A 17,926-nucleotide genomic window follows, 5' to 3' on the forward strand; every position below is an offset into this window, starting at 1 on the left:
ACCAGATTGAGGGAAGAATTAAAGAACAGGCGGCCGAGAGGCCAACGTGAAGCTAGTCAAAAGAAAGTGGGAGGAAAACGGTGATAAGAGTCACCAATACAACAACAACTATCCCAACAATCGCAACATCAATCGCAACTACAACAAACGGCACAACAACAACAACAACTACAACAATCATCCCAACAACAATAACAACCGCAACAACAACAACAATCAGAAGCATCTATGCCAAAGGTGTGAAAAGTATCACTCGGGGTTCTGCACCAAATTTTGCAATAAGTGTAAAAGAAATGATCATAGCGCGGCGAAGTGTGAGGTCTACGGACCAGGGGTTAACAGAACGAAAGGAACAAATGGTGTCGGAACGAGTAATGGCGGAGCAAGTAGTGTCGGAGCAAGTTATGCCAATGTAGTTTGTTATAAATGTGGAAAACCGGGCCACATTATTAGAAATTGCCCGAACCAGGAGAACACGAATGGACAAGGCCGCGGAAGAGTTTTCAATATTAATGCGGCAGAGGCACAGGAAGACCCGGAGCTTGTTACGGGTACGTTTCTTATTGACAATAAATTTTCTTACGTTTTATTTGATTCGGGTGCAGATAGAAGCTATATGAGTAGAGATTTTTGTGCTAAATTAAGTTGTCCATTGACGCTGTTGGATAGTAAATTTTTACTCGAATTAGCAAACGGTAAATTAATTTCAGCAGATTATATATGCCGGAATCGAGAAATTAAACTGGGTAGCGAAATATTTAAGATTGATTTGATACCAGTAGAGTTATGGAGTTTTGATGTAATAGTTGGCATGGACTGGCTGAAGGAGATGAAAGCAGAGATCGTATGTTACAAAAATGCAATTCGCATTGTACGAGAAGAAGGAGAACCCTTAATGGTGTACGGAGAAAAGGGCAACACGAAGCTACATCTTATTAGTAATTTGAAGGCACAAAAACTAATAAGAAAATGTTGTTATGCTGTTCTAGCACACGTCGAGAAAGTACAAACTGAAGAAAAGAGCATCAATGATGTTCCCGTCACAAAAGAATTTCCCGATGTATTTCCGAAAGAATTACCGGGACTACCTCCACATCGATCTGTTGAATTTCAAATAGATCTTGTACCAGGAGCTGCACCAATAGCTCGTTGATGTCGAACGAGGTGTATATAAAATAGTTATTATTTTACTAGAAAAACTATTAAATACGATACAATTTTACACAAGATATTTATTTATTTATAGAATGGATATACTTAAACCTTGCTACAACACTTATAGGCAGTGTACCTAATCGTACAGTAGTGTAGTTTTTAGTAAGTCCGGTTCGTTCCACAGGGAGATCTTTGAACAAAGCTCAACGCTATATTAGTTTACTTTTATAAAAATACAAATATATATATAAGTAATATTATTATTATAAAGGGGGGTTTTTACCGTTTAATGACCGGTTTGTCGATTTTAAAACTTTAGTCGCAGTTAAAACCTAATGTAAAATATAAAATAAATACAAGACTTAAATTAAAGCGTAAAGTAAATAACGATAATGAAATTGCGAATAATAAAATTGCGATAATTAAAAAGTACGATAATTAAAAGTGCGATTAAATAACAATAAATAAAAGTGCGATAATTAGAAGTGCAATTAAATATAAAATAAAGGAAATTAAATATGAAATAAAAGAATTATGCTTATTTAAACTTCCGTAATCATGATGTTTGACGTGTTGATTTTAGTTTTATGCCCATGGGTTAATTGTCCTTTGTCCTGGATTATTCAATATGTCCGTCTGGTTTTTGTCCATAACAGTCCATCAGTCATAAATATAAATTGCAAGTGTCCTTGTCAAATTATTATTATACCCGAAGTTAAATATTCCAACTAATTGGGGATTCGAATTGTAACAAGGTTTTAATACTTTGTTTAATGAATACACCAGGTTATCGACTGCGTGTAAACCAAGGTTTTACTACTTTGTTAACAATTACACCAATTACCCTTGAATGTAATTTCACCCCTGTTTTAATTATTCTAGTGGCTATTAATCCATTCCCGTGTCCGGTTAAATGAACGATTATTCGTACATATAAATACCCCGCCCATCGTGTCCGATCGAGTGTATATGGTAATTTATAGGGACGCCCAATTGTAAATCTTTATATTAACATTAACAAACTTTCATTTAGTTAAACAAATATAAAGCCCATTAATAGCCCATAGTCTAGTTTCCACAAGTGTCGTTCTTTTGTCCAAACCCCAATTATGGTACAAAGCCCAATTACCCAATTTTAGTAATTAGCCCAACATCATGATTACTTCGTTTTAAATAAGCATAATAATAACTTAGTTACGAGACATTAATATAAAAAGGTTGAACATAACTTACAATGATTAAAAATAGCGTAGCGTTACACGGACAGAATTTCGACTTACACCCTTACAACATTCGCTAACATACCCTTATTATTAGAATTATAATTAAAATTAAAATATAAATTATAATTATAAATATATTTACGTATGAAGAGGAAGAGAAAAAAGATGATTAAAACTCGGCACAAAACTGGCTTTATATAGGACCTGACCAGCAATCTCACTCCATGCGACTCGCATGGATTTGTGCCTCTGGCCATGCGAGTCGCATGGCCACCCTGGATCCAGCCAAATTGATTTGTTTTCTTCTTGCCGACGTAATATAATAATAATAATATATATAATATATAATTATATATAATTATATATATATTATATTATATTCTTGTGCATAGTAGACTAGATATTTTTGGTCCGTTGCGTCGGGCGTTTCTTCTTGGCTCAGGTCCCGGTTCCGGATTTTCGGACGTCCTTGCGTACAATTTTATATTTTGTACTTTGCGTTTTGAATCTTGTACTCTTGTGATTTCGAGACGTTTCTTATCAATAATTGGAACCTTTTTTATTGTCTTTTGTACTTTTGAGCTTTTTGGTCGTTTGCGTCTTCAATTCGTCGAATCTGTCTTTTGTCTTCACCTTTTATTATTTAAACGAATATCTCTTGTAAATAGAACAATTGCAACTAAAAGCTTGTCTTTCTTGAGGAATAATGCTATGAAATATATGTTCGTTTTTAGCATTATCAAATATTCCCACACTTGAGCGTTGCTTGTCCTCAAGCAATATCGTATTGAAATACTAGAATTACTTCTTTATTCTTCACACTTTGTACATCAGTGATTTCTATACGGCGGTATAAACAATGGTAGTAACGATATGGTTTACAGTCCCACATGACTATAAAAATTTAGATCCATTAAGGAAATTGGATCTTTATGAAAACATTTGATCTTTTGAAAATTAAATCTAGTTTTTACCCTAGATAAGTTTTCCGGAATAACCCTTTACCGGTGTTTGCAAAATATTTTTGTGGGTTTGGTGGGTTTCAGATTTGAAAATTTTAGCTCAAAACTTGCGGTTTTGTGTCACCCACTTGCTAACCTTGTATTTGGAAAGCAACACGTCCAGTTTACTTGTTCCGTATATTACCTTTCGGCAAACTACCGTCCGGTTGTAAAGGAAAGCATTGAACAAGCAACTGTTAAGGCAATGTCCCGTGACATGCTTTTGATTATGGTTTATAACTTGTCGGACGCAATTACTATCCTTGGTAGGAGCAATAGTAAAGCTCACCCTTATAATTTGTCGGTTTGGCACAAAGTCCTGTCTTTGACCATGCTATGCAACCACCGTTCTTACGGTTGACACCCGATTTGGTTCAGGTGACCTAACGAATTCCAGGTGAATTCCTAGGATTTTACGTTCAATGGTAATGAACGCATTGAAAATGGGTTTTCAGAAAACAAATCGGTTTGTATTTTTGATCAAAATATTTTCTCGTTCAAGCTCGAGTCTAGATATCATTGAATTCCATGAGTTTGTAATTCTCAATCTTTAGGGTCAATCTCTAGGATTGAGTAATATCAGGCTTAAAAGCTGATTTTTAATCTTTAAAGGAGATTATCCTTTCTGGGGATCTGATTCATTAGTCTTATCAAGCTAATTTGCACGGTGCCCCCCCATTGTACGAGATAAATTCTTCTCATGGTTAGGATAAATCTGACCACTTGGCGACCCTGTTTAATGCTGAGGTCCGTGGATTTCCTGCTGATTTTAGTGATGACTTTTCTAGATTTTTCGTCAACCTACAGCTGGTCTGAACGACAACTTCATGACCTAAATCAAGAAGCGCGTTTCTTTTTCGGAAGACTTTACTTCCTTTTAATGATGGAATTGATTCATCGTGTAGATCCATCTCTTCTTTTCTTTCATCGGGTAAAACAGTTTAGTTTAGTCCAAAGCAAAAGTATTTTCAGTTATTTGTTACAGATATATGTGACATATGTTTAAAATAACTTGGTAAATTTTCCCACACTTGGCTTTTATTTTCCTTTTTATCGTCCTCTATTCCATTTTAAATGAATTTTAACATTTTAGTTTGTTTCTCAATTTATGTCCTTTCCGAGGTAACAATAATTTCGGTGTTAAAACCTAGTTTTATCGTTCATAAATATGTATAAACATGATTTTGAATTCATTTAATTGAAAATTTTGAAAAATTTACTAGAATTGGGTAGTTAGTATATAAGACTAGGGCTGTTCTTTTTTATCAGAGAGCACTAGATTCTAATACAACTACTGCTTTACTAGTATTTTTAATGGTAACCAAGTGTTTAATATAAAAATTTTAAAATTCGAAAGAATTTAACCCCTTCCCACACTTAAGATCTTGCAATGCCCTCATTTGCAAGAAATCAGTAACAATTTAAATTATTGAGGGTGATTTGTGTGAAAATGATTAAATTTTTACCAAAGTTTCCAAATATATTGGCGTTTGTTTGCTGAATGATAAATGGTGCACGTCATTTGTTCATTCCGTCTTGTTGTTATTTCACATATATTTTGCATCATTGTCGTCAAAATTACTTGCTTTTGCTGAACTTAATGCCAGTCTTTGAAAACGCGTTGTTTTACCCTGTTTTGTGCATAAAAGAGAATACATACAATACAAATATAATCATACATGCAATTTGAAATGGAACTTTGGCATCCCACTTTTAAACTATAAGAAAAATATTAGTACACAATAATAATAAAATATCAAACATTACATAAACGTAATAAAATGTTAAGTGTTTAAAATAAAAATAAAAATTACCAACTTATCTCTACTGATCAGGAGGTGGGTTAGGAGGAAAATTAGGATATGGATCCCAATTCATGTTCGCGTCCGGGTTCCATGGCTGATTATAGGTGAACTGGTATGCTGCGTCATAATCATATGAATCATAGGGTGGTCTCATTTCTGGCTGATGTGCGGGATAGTATGCGGGTCGGGTCGGATAATACATCTCGCCAGGCTGCAACTGGCTTATAATTTGGCGCTGATGATAATCCCATCGGCCATGCTCTCGTTGCCGGGAATGCTCGTAGTCATTCCGACGTTGCCATGCCTCGTACTGCATATGCCTATCATAGTTCGTCATGTATTCATCCTCCATACGAACGCCTAAATCAAGAGCAGTCTCCCGAACAACTCCTATAATGTTGTTCGCATCCTCCATCTCGTCATCCGAACCTCTTTCTACCTGTCGCTGAGGTCCCTCGTATCGATATACCCGACCACATCTCATCAATAATACCCTTGCACCGTGTTAAAGGTTTGAACTTATAGTTTCACCTCCGTCCTCTATTTCGTTCATTGGACCCCCTTGGTGCTTATCTACACCTAAATACTCTCCAATGAGAGTAATGAAAATACCACCACCTATAATACTCCCCGATTTCATCCCCGAAACTACATTAGCGAGATAATAACCAACACAATAGGGAATGTTAACGAAACTCCTCGGGTCTCTAATACACTTGAGGTAGAATAAATCGTTTACGGTCAATTTCTCCTTATTTCTTCCCCTTTGTGTAATTGTGTTTGCTAAGAATCTATGAATCACCCGGAGTTCAGCTCTGTCTATATCTAAGTATGTATGATTTCCACTGGCGTGAAATTCATTAAAGTGGGACATACGCCTCCAGATGGCGTTAATATCAAATTCCCTATCTACCCTTTCTCCTTGGGCAATCAGGCTATTACAGTCGGGGCTCAAAAGTTCAGCAGGGGTGTAAATCTGTAAGGCCCTGGCTAAATCTATCATGGACATTCTGTACATGCGTCCACCTAACAGAAATCTAATAAAGCTTCTATCATCTATCCTCCTAACATCACTGTTTAACTTAATAGTACTAAGTAATTCTATACACCATTCCCTATATATGGTTCTACGAATGGAAAATAGGCGCATCCAATCGTTAAACTGAGAATTACCATACCTTTGCACCAATAATTCCCGAATCGGTTCGGCAAGGTTAACTGTTTCCAAAGGTACCCAGTCAATTGCCCTTGGCATTTCAATAACCTTAAAGTAGAGAATGTGCATGTTCTTTTGATAATCTGGATACTCTATCCAACATCGATCAAATCTCAGATTTGGGTGTAACTGATCTTCATTAATGTCTAAGCTCAGAATCCTTTGATGTGGAGCGAATTGACGAAACTGATTCATGAATAATTGATCTTGATCGTGATATGGAATATGTTGCTCCTCCTGTTCTTCTTCTTCTTGTTGCATATGTTGTTCTTGTTCATGAAACATTTCCGGTTCGGGCTCTGGTTGCCTGGACGATGATGCACCTGAACCTCCAGTATCGGCTCTCTGTAAAACACATTAAACACAAAAATTGTGCATCCAAATATGCATTAGTGTTAGCAAAATAGTAACTTGAAACAATTATGATGACATGTTCAATTCATAACACATTTTATACACATTTTCTTAACAATAACAATTCTACACTTTTACATACGAAAATGTGTACAATGTTTTATCACATTTAAACTCTTAAACATGTCAACAATAATCATTATAGCAATTAAACACTTGTTACATGGCATTCAAATCAAACTAGTGCTCATTTTCATATTTTTGTCAAGTCTACACTTTGTCAAATAAGCATATACGAAAAATGTACATCAGGTTCATAAGCATTTATCTCAAATAACATGCCAAAATAATCACTACTAGCAATGAAACAAGTTTCAAATGGCCTTTATATCAAATTATCCAAGTTCATGAATTTTTAGACTTAAAAAGTCCACTTTAATTCTCAAAAACATGTTTAGGCTCAAAGTTTGGATCAATTAACTACCTAAACATGTTACACTACTTAATTTAGCAACAATTCATGACAAAAATCGGCCATAACCTGTTTATATCAAAAAGCCCCAAATTGCTCAAGAACACAAACCCTAGATTCTTAAAAATTTGAAGTTTTTAGCTTCAATTCATGTTAAATAGCTTCTATCTAGGATATACATGCATAATATAACAACAATTTAGCTCTAATTACACCTAAATTTAACAAAATCAAAATATAAATTTTCTAGCTCAAGAACACAAAAATTCGAATTTAAAGAGATTAGGGGTGAAATCTTTACCTTTCTCCTGAAGGGGTTGAGACTACTGAATCTAGGCATGATTGTTGTGAAGTTTTGCAAGAAATTTGGTGAAAAATGGCGGATTTTTGAGAGGATTTGGGAGAGTTTTCGTGTATATGTGTGTGTATTGTGAAAGAAAAACAGATCGGACTGAGCTTTTGAACCTGACCAGTTTTCTGTGGCCATGCGACTCGCATGGATTATGCCTTTCCCCCATGCGAGTCGCATGGGGGTAAATTCCAGGTTTTGTTTTTTTTTTTTTTTTTTTTTTTTTTTTTTTTTAATAAAACCTTATACTTTTAAAACATAGAATTAAATAAAATTTTAAAAATTTTGTTTCTTTTTAGGACGAGGTCGTTTCGGGACGATGCCCTAGTCCGTCCCTCGACAAAATTTTACAATTTTGTCATTTTCAAGCGATTGTTTTAAAAGCTTAGATTTTTTGGATTTTTTCAATATTTTTGGCATACTTTAAATCAATAAGATTAAAAATAATGATAATAAAAGTTCTCGTCCCTCCCTCGGGTAAAGCAATTTCGGTTCAAAGACCTAGTCTTCAACTTACGACGAATTTTAAAAATCATATTTTTAACTTAAAGAGATAAAGTAAATTTTTGTTTTTTAAATTCACACAACTTAAATATAAAATTCAAAATTAAAAAAAATCACACCAAACTTAAAATTTGAAATGCATAAAATTAAAAATTCATATTTTAAAAATTAAAAATTCACACCAAACTTAATTTAAAAATTCATATTATAAATTCACACCAAACTTATATTAATTTTTCAAATATTTACAATTTTAAATATATTGTTTTTATAAAGTTTACAATATTAACTTAAGATTTAAATATTAATTTTAAAAACATGGTAAAAATAAATTTAAAAATCTTTTTGTCTTTTTATCCCACTTTAATCAATCAAATATTATCAAAAATATGCGCCCCTCTTTTCGGTAAAGTAATTTCGGTTCCAAGACCTAATTTAACTCATGACGAATTTTTGAAATATTTTGGGTTGATTGATTAAAGATATTTATACCTTAAGAATAAACGTTAAATTTCGCAGTGATGTAATAAATTTTTGAACGATATCAATAATTTCGGTCGCCAAACCTAATTTTATTCAATACCAATTTAATACTTTTTAGCGAACAAATTAGCGTTTATTATCAAAAGGTTAAAAATAAAAATAAAAATAAAAACTGTACAGACATACCTGTGAAATAGATTTCTTAGTTATATGATCTATTATATTCATAAGATAGTCGGTTTAATTGATTTTCCATGGCTGCATAGGCGTAACCTCGAGCATTCATTGTCTTTTCTTCTAAACATATGAACGGTCCGTCTCTGCATAAAGTAACAAATTCGGTATTTGAATAGGTTTGATTATTTGAACATTTACCTCCATGTGACCATTTTCTGCATTTGTGACATCGTTCTAGGTGTCGTGCTCTTCTTTTCGCTGCGGATTTTGATTTTCCTTTACCAAATTGTAACTTATTATCTTCGCATCTGGATCCTTTTCTAACTTCGTCCATTCTTTCTCTGATTACTGATACTAATTCACTCGGTAGTATGTCATTATTTCTTTTAGTGATCAAAGCGTGTAGCATTAGACCATGGTTTAGTTCACAGGCAGTCTTCATTTTGTAAAAACCTAAAAAAAAATAAAAATTCAGAATGGGGGGAGAAGACTAGTTCTTTAGGGTCTGCTAGGGAAAGACCATACGTGTTCCATTTTCGAGAACTACACGAAAACAGACAATCTAACTCTAACAGAAATACATATTATCCTTTAAAGACTTGATTCTCCCCACACTTAGTTAGCTGTGGTGTCGAAATTGTGATTAACTTCGTTGTCGACTTCCATCGGACCATGTATGTAATGTTTAACTCTGTGACCATTAACTTTAAATTCAATCCCATTTGAATTTATTAATTCTATCGTTCCGTATGGGAAAACTCTTTTGACTATGAATGGTCCAGACCATCTTGATTTCAATTTTCCAGGAAATAGCTTGAATCGTGAATTGAAAAGAAGAACTCTGTCTCCTTCTTTGAATTCTTTTGAACTTCTGATTCTTTTATCATGCCATTTCTTCGTTCTTTCTTTATAGATTAACGAATTTTCGTATGCTTCATGTCTTAATTCTTCTAATTCGTTTAGTTGACTTAATCGTAGACGTCCAGCTTCATGTAAATCAAGATTACATGTCTTCAAAGCCCAAAATGCTTTGTGTTCAATTTCTACTGGAAGATGACATGCTTTTCCATAAACAAGTCTAAAAGGTGTGGTTCCAATTGGAGTTTTGTAGGCTGTTCTAAAAGCCCAGAGTGCATCCTCCAATTTAATGGACCATTCCTTCGGATTTGATCCTACGGTTTTCTCTAGAATACGTTTTAAAGCTCGGTTGGTATTTTCAACTTGTCCACTTGTTTGTGGATGATATGCGGTGGAGATTTTATGAGTTACTCCATATCTTTTAAGAACTTTCTCAAGTTGATTATTACAGAAATGAGTACCCCGATCACTTATTAAAGCTTTCGGTGTTCCAAACCTTGCAAAAAGACGTTTTAAAAAGTTGACTACAACTCGTGCATCATTAGTTGGGAGAGCTTGTGCTTCCGCCCATTTAGATACATAATCAATGGCTACGAGTATATATAGATTATTATGAGATTTTGGAAATGGACCCATAAAGTCAATACCCCAAATGTCAAATACTTCACATACTTGGATGACATTTTGTGGCATTTCATCACGTTGACTTATTTTTCCGGCCCTTTGACATGCATCACAGGATTTGCAAAGAAGGTGTGCGTCTTTGTAAATTGTAGGCCAATAGAATCCAGCTTCATAAACTTTTCTTGCTGTTAGTTGAGGCCCATAATGCCCTCCTGTTGGTCCTGTGTGACAATGGTTTAAAATTTTACTAGCTTCATCTCCAAATACACATCGGCGTATTATTCCATCGGGACAACTTTTAAACAGATGTGGATCTTCCCAGAAATAGTGTTTTATATCACTGAAGAATTTCTTTCGTCTTTGGTACGATAATCCTTTTTCAAGGAATCCACAAACTAAGTAGTTTGCATAGTCTGCAAACCATGGGATTTCTTTATAATCTATCTTCAATAGATATTCATCAGGAAAGTTGTCTTGTATGGCCGATTCATTTAGAACTTCTAACTCAGGATTTTCAAGACGAGAAAGATGATCAGCGGCGAGATTTTCTGCTCCTTTTTTATCTCGGATTTCAATATCAAACTCTTGTAAGAGTAAGATCCAACGGATTAATCTTGGTTTAGCATCTTGTTTTGAAAATAGGTATCTAAGAGCAGAATGGTCGGTATAGACCACCGTTTTTGCTAGAACGAGATATGATCGAAATTTGTCAAAAGCAAAGACAATAGCAAGGAGTTCTTTTTCAGTAGTTGTATAGTTCGTTTGTGCTCCTTGTAATGTCTTACTAGCATAATATATAGGTTGAAATCGTTTTTCAATCCTTTGTCCTAAAACGGCTCCCATTGCAAAATCACTTGCATCGCACATTAGTTCAAATGGTAGATTCCAATTTGGTGTTATCATGATCGGCGCATTAGTGAGTTTTTCTTTAAGAATATTAAAAGATTTGATACACTCATCTGAAAAGATGAATGGCGCATCCTTTTCTAGGAGTTTATTCATAGGAGTGGCAATTTTTGAAAAATCTTTTATGAAACGTCGGTAAAAACCGGCATGCCCTAGAAAACTCCTAACTCCTCTAACATTTGTGGGATGTGGAAGTTTAGCAATTACATCTACTTTAGCTCTATCCACTTCAATTCCTTCTTTTGAAATTTTATGTCCAAGAACGATGCCTTCTTTAACCATGAAATGGCATTTCTCCCAATTAAGTACTAGATTTGATTTTTCGCATCTAATTAGCATTCGTTCCAGATTAACTAGACATGATTTAAATGTATCACCGAAGACTGAAAAGTCATCCATGAATACTTCCATGCATTCTTCTATCATGTCGTGAAAAATCGCCATCATGCACCTTTGAAAGGTTGCAGGGGCGTTACAAAGTCCAAATGGCATGCGTTTGTAAGCAAAAGTACCATAAGGGCACGTGAATGTGGTTTTCTCTTGGTCCTCGGGTGCTATTGGAATTTGAAAATATCCGGAAAATCCATCTAGAAAACAATAGTAACTATTTCCGGCTAATCTTTCCAACATTTGATCTATGAAAGGTAAGGGAAAGTGATCTTTTCTGGTGGCGTCATTTAATTTTCTATAATCAATACATACACGCCATCCTGTTACAGTCCTAGTAGGAATAAGCTCATTTTTCTCATTTGTAATGACAGTCATGCCACCCTTCTTAGGCACGCATTGAACTGGGCTTACCCATGGACTATCAGAAATTGGATATATCAAACCTGCATCTAGCAGCTTAATAATCTCTTTTTTAACTACATCTTGCATATTAGGATTTAGTCTTCGTTGGCGTTGCACATACGTTTTATGACCTTCTTCCATAAGGATTTTATGTGTGCAATACGAAGGACTTATTCCTTTAATATCATGAATCTTCCATGCAATGGCTGGTTTATGAGCTTTCAACACAGAAATGAGTTGTGATTTCTCATTTTCAGTAAGAGAAGACGATATTATTACAGGTAATTCAGATTCACCATGTAAATAAGCGTATTCCAAATGGTTTGGAAGTGGCTTTAACTCTAATTTCGGAGGTTCTTCTATCGATGATTTATATCGATATCTGTCTTCTTCTTTTAGCATTTGAATTTCTTCTGTTGTTGGTTCATATCCATTAGCTATAAGTGTAGCTAACATTTCAGCTTCATCAATTGGTTCATTACTTTCTCCTAAAGAACATTCTCCTGTTCCTTGTAATTCTGGAAATTCTTTTAATAATTCTGCATGTGCATCTATAGTTTGAATATAATAACATGTATCATCTGCAGATTGTGGTTGTTGCATTGCTCTATCAACTGAAAAGGTAACACTCTCATCCTCTATACTTAGGGTCAATTTCTTACCGAACACGTCTATCATTGCTTTAGCCGTGTTTAAGAATGGTCTTCCTAATATGAGAGGAACTTGAGAATCTTCTTCCATGTCCAAAACAACAAAATCTACTGGAAATACTAAAGTACCAACTTTAACTAGCATGTTCTCCATTATCCCTCTAGGATATTTTATTGATCTATCGGCTAGTTGTATGCTTATTCTGGTTGGTTTCAATTCTCCAAGGTCTAGTTTAGCGTATAGTGAATACGGCATTAGATTTATACTAGCACCTAAGTCTGCCACTGCTTCTATTGAACTAAGACTACCCAGAAAACATGGAATTGTGAAACTTCCTGGATCAGATAGTTTTTCTGGTATCTTATTCAACAGCACTGCTGAACAATTAGCATTCATAGTAACAGCCGAGAGTTCTTCCATTTTCTTTCTATTCGTGATTAGATCTTTCAAGAATTTAGCATATCTTGGCATTCCTGAAATCACATCAATGAAAGGAAGATTTACATTTATCTGTTTAAACATATCCAAAAATTTGGATTGCTCGGCTTCAAGTTTCTCTTTCTTCATTTTACTCGGGTAAGGAAGTGGTGGTTGGTATGGTTTAACATAAGGTTTATCCTTAACTGTGTTATCTTCATTAACCTTTTCAACTACCGGTTCTTTTTCCTTATCTTGATCAGGTTGTGGTTCTTGTGGAGTAGGGATAGTTTCATCAGAAGTTACAGGTATTTCAGGTGGTTTAAGTGTTGTACCACTTCTTGTGGTAATAGCTTTAGCTGTTTCATTCCGGGGGTTAGCATTTGTATCACTAGGTAGACTTCCCGGTTTTCTTTCACCTATTAACCTTGCTAGGTTACTTACTTCTTGTTCCAGATTTTGAATAGAAGCTTGTTGATTTCTAAATGCTTGAGCATTTTGTTCATTTGTTTGTTTCTGAGATGTGAAAAACTGCGTTTGAGTTTCAACTAGCTTCGTCATCATATCTTCTAAATTCGGCTTTTTATCATCGGTTTGTTGTGGTGGTTTGTTTTGAAAATTAGGTCTTTGCTGATTATAAGTATTATTGGATACTTGTTGATTGCTAGGACCTTGTTGGTTATTGTATGGAATATTTCGGTTATAATTCTGGTTTTGATTGTAAATCGGTCTTGGCGGTTGATAATTATTCTGATAATTATTTCCAGGCCTTTGGTTTATGTATGAAATATTCTCTCTTTGTTCCATTGTTAATTCAATACTGAGACAATCTTTTGTCAAATGTGGTCCTCCACACTGCTCACAACTAATTCGTATTGAGTGAATATCCTTAGTCATCTTTTCCATTCGTCTCTCGAAAGCATCTATCTTTGCGGAAATGGAATCTAAGTCATGGCTAGAGTCGGCTCTAGCTGCTTTAGATGATCTAATGATATCTTTTTCTTGGTGCCACTCATGCGAGTGGGAAGCAGTGTTATCAATAATTTTGTAAGCATCAGTTTCGGTTTTCTTCATAATAGAGCCACCAGCTGCTATATCTATGTCTTTCCTTGTAGTGATGTCGCATCCTCGGTAGAATATTTGTACTATTTGACAGGTGTCTAAACCATGTTGCGGACATCCTCTTAATAACTTTCCATATCTTGTCCACGCCTCATATAGAGTTTCATTTGGTTTTTGTGTGAACGTAACAATTTCTGCTTGAAGTCTTACGGCTTTAGATGCAGGAAAGAATTGTTTAAGAAATTTGTCAATTAAAACGTCCCATGTATCAATCGCCCCTTCAGGTAACGATTCCAACCAATCTTTGGCTTCTCCCTTTAAAGTCCAGGGAAATAACATGAGATATATCTGTTCATCCTCCACTTCTCGGATTTTAAATAGTGTGCAGATCCTATTAAAGGTACGTAGATGTTCATTTGGATCTTCCTTCGGCGCACCACTAAATTGGCATTGATTAGTCACCATGTGTAGAATTTGTCCTTTGATTTCATAATCTGGCACATTAATGTCTGGATGAGTAATTGCGTGACCTTGGCCAGTGCGTTTAGCTCTCATTCGGTCTTCCATACTTAAAGGTTCCAGATTCTCCATAATTGAATTTGTTGAATCGGTATCACTAGATGATTCTGATTTAATGGTTCGTTCCTCAACAATCTCTGTTTGAATGATTGGTGGTTCCGGAGGAAAGTTTAATGGTTCAGGATCTATGAACCGTTCCTGAATATTTTCTGGATTCTCAATTGTGAGGTTTGTTTCAAAAACTGGATTATCGGAAATTTGAACTGAAGTACTTGGTCGACTGGATGACGATTCTAAAGAAAAATCAACGGCGGTTATATTTGTTAAACGATGTCTTGATCGAGTTACAGGTGGTGAACGTACAAAAGGTGATGAACGTCTTGCTCGGTGCATTCACTGAATATCCTATTAGTTTTTAAAAGGAAAGAAAAATTATAATAAGTTATCCAATCAATAGACTTTTCTGATTTTGCCCACGTTTCGAATAGCCAAAAGATGCAGCAGAGGGGCAGGATTCGTTTGGTCTCAATATAATTGAGGACTGTTTGGCTCCAATAACCCGGTCCACGTACAAATCCAACTATTACTACGAACCAGAAAATTTTGATGTCTATCAATTTAACCACTTAAAATAAATTTTCGTAATTTTAAGAAATTTAGATAAGAAGTAGAATAAAAATCTATGTCCTAAAAACTAGAATGGCGAGAAATAAGAGAGAGAAAAAGAGAGTTCGTCGAAAAAGGTCGAAAAAGAAAAAATGGTTGAAAAATAAAAGGTGACGGAAAAATAAAAGAAACTTATAAAAACTTAAAAATACTTAACTAACCTAACCTTATTACTACAACTAACTTAAAATTATAATCGCAAATTGAAATTACTAATTGGAATGATAATTGGTACATAGTAAAAGGTGTCTAAAAATATTAAAGCTTACAGGAAAAACTAAATCCCAAATGGAAATAACTTAAAAAGAAACTAAAACTTAAAAAGGCGTCGCAAAATTCTAAAGCACCTAAATCTTAGTCTAAAGAAAAAGCACTTAAGGAATTCTACGGCAAAGCCTAAAAATCTAGGAGTAAAAATAATTATAGCAAAAACTAAGTTTAAAATTAAATATGAGCTAAAAAATACAAATATTACGCTACAACGATTAAAAAGGAACAAAAAGTTATAAAAAGTTATAAAAATATTAGATTTTATAAAAATATTATTTTTATATTTTTTTTTATATTATAGTATTAAGTAAATAAATAATAAAACTTAAACAAAAGTAAAAATAACTAAATAAATTAAAAACTTTAATTATAATAATAATAATAGTTTTAGGGTTTTAAATAATAATAATTAAATAATATACGTAATAAATGCGGAATTAGGGTTTGGATGTGGCCTGGTCAAACCCCTCATGCGAGTCGCATGGTTTAAGGGGGTGGGTCATGCGAGTCGCATGGATACCCTGAACTGGTTTATTTGGACTGGTTCAAAGGACAGGTCACGTAATATTTAATATTTATTTTCTTTCTCTTTTTTTTTCTGTTTTAAATTTAAATAAAATATATATATGTAATTAAAATAAAAACTTAAAAATAAACTTAAAATACTTTATAATTTTGTAGAAATAAAAGAAAAACTTAAAAATATACTTAAAATATTTTATTTTTTTCGATTTTAAAAGCTTTTTTTTTTTTTTATATATTTTTTTTATTTTTAAACAAAAATATAAATTTTACAAAAACTAATTATAACTTAAAAATTAAAAATATGGCGTTTCGCTTTGGCGAATGTTCCCCGGCAGCGGCGCCAAAAATACTTGATGTCGAACGAGGTGTATATAAAATAGTTATTATTTTACTAGAAAAACTATTAAATACGATACAATTTTACACAAGATATTTATTTATTTATAGAATGGATATACTTAAACCTTGCTACAACACTTATAGGCAGTGTACCTAATCGTACAGTAGTGTAGTTTTTAGTAAGTCCGGTTCGTTCCACAGGGAGATCTTTGAACAAAGCTCAACGCTATATTAGTTTACTTTTATAAAAATACAAATATATATATAAGTAATGTTATTATTATAAAGGGGGGTTTTTACCGTTTAATGACCGGTTTGTCGATTTTAAAACTTTAGTCGCAGTTAAAACCTAATGTAAAATATAAAATAAATACAAGACTTAAATTAAAGCGTAAAGTAAATAACGATAATGAAATTGCGAATAATAAAATTGCGATAATTAAAAAGTACGATAATTAAAAGTGCGATTAAATAACAATAAATAAAAGTGCGATAATTAGAAGTGCAATTAAATATAAAATAAAGGAAATTAAATATGAAATAAAAGAATTATGCTTATTTAAACTTCCGTAATCATGATGTTTGACGTGTTGATTTTAGTTTTATGCCCATGGGTTAATTGTCCTTTGTCCTGGATTATTCAATATGTCCGTCTGGTTTTTGTCCATAACAGTCCATCAGTCATAAATATAAATTGCAAGTGTCCTTGTCAAATTATTATTATACCCGAAGTTAAATATTCCAACTAATTGGGGATTCGAATTGTAACAAGGTTTTAATACTTTGTTTAATGAATACACCAGGTTATCGACTGCGTGTAAACCAAGGTTTTACTACTTTGTTAACAATTACACCAATTACCCTTGAATGTAATTTCACCCCTGTTTTAATTATTCTAGTGGCTATTAATCCATTCCCGTGTCCGGTTAAATGAACGATTATTCGTACATATAAATACCCCGCCCATCGTGTCCGATCGAGTGTATATGGTAATTTATAGGGACGCCCAATTGTAAATCTTTATATTAACATTAACAAACTTTCATTTAGTTAAACAAATATAAAGCCCATTAATAGCCCATAGTCTACTTTCCACAAGTGTCGTTCTTTTGTCCAAACCCCAATTATGGTACAAAGCCCAATTACCCAATTTTAGTAATTAGCCCAACATCATGATTACTTCGTTTTAAATAAGCATAATAATAACTTAGTTACGAGACATTAATATAAAAAGGTTGAACATAACTTACAATGATTAAAAATAGCGTAGCGTTACACGGACAGAATTTCGACTTACACCCTTACAACATTCGCTAACATACCCTTATTATTAGAATTATAATTAAAATTAAAATATAAATTATAAATATAAATATATTTACGTATGAAGAGGAAGAGAAAAAAGATGATTAAAACTCGGCACAAAACTGGCTTTATATAGGACCTGACCAGCAATCTCACTCCATGCGACTCGCATGGATTTGTGCCTCTGGCCATGCGAGTCGCATGGCCACCCTGGATCCAGCCAAATTGATTTGTTTTCTTCTTGACGACGTAA

This window comes from Rutidosis leptorrhynchoides, chromosome 5 (genome assembly GCF_046630445.1).
Source record: "Rutidosis leptorrhynchoides isolate AG116_Rl617_1_P2 chromosome 5, CSIRO_AGI_Rlap_v1, whole genome shotgun sequence".
NCBI lineage: Eukaryota > Viridiplantae > Streptophyta > Magnoliopsida > Asterales > Asteraceae > Rutidosis > Rutidosis leptorrhynchoides.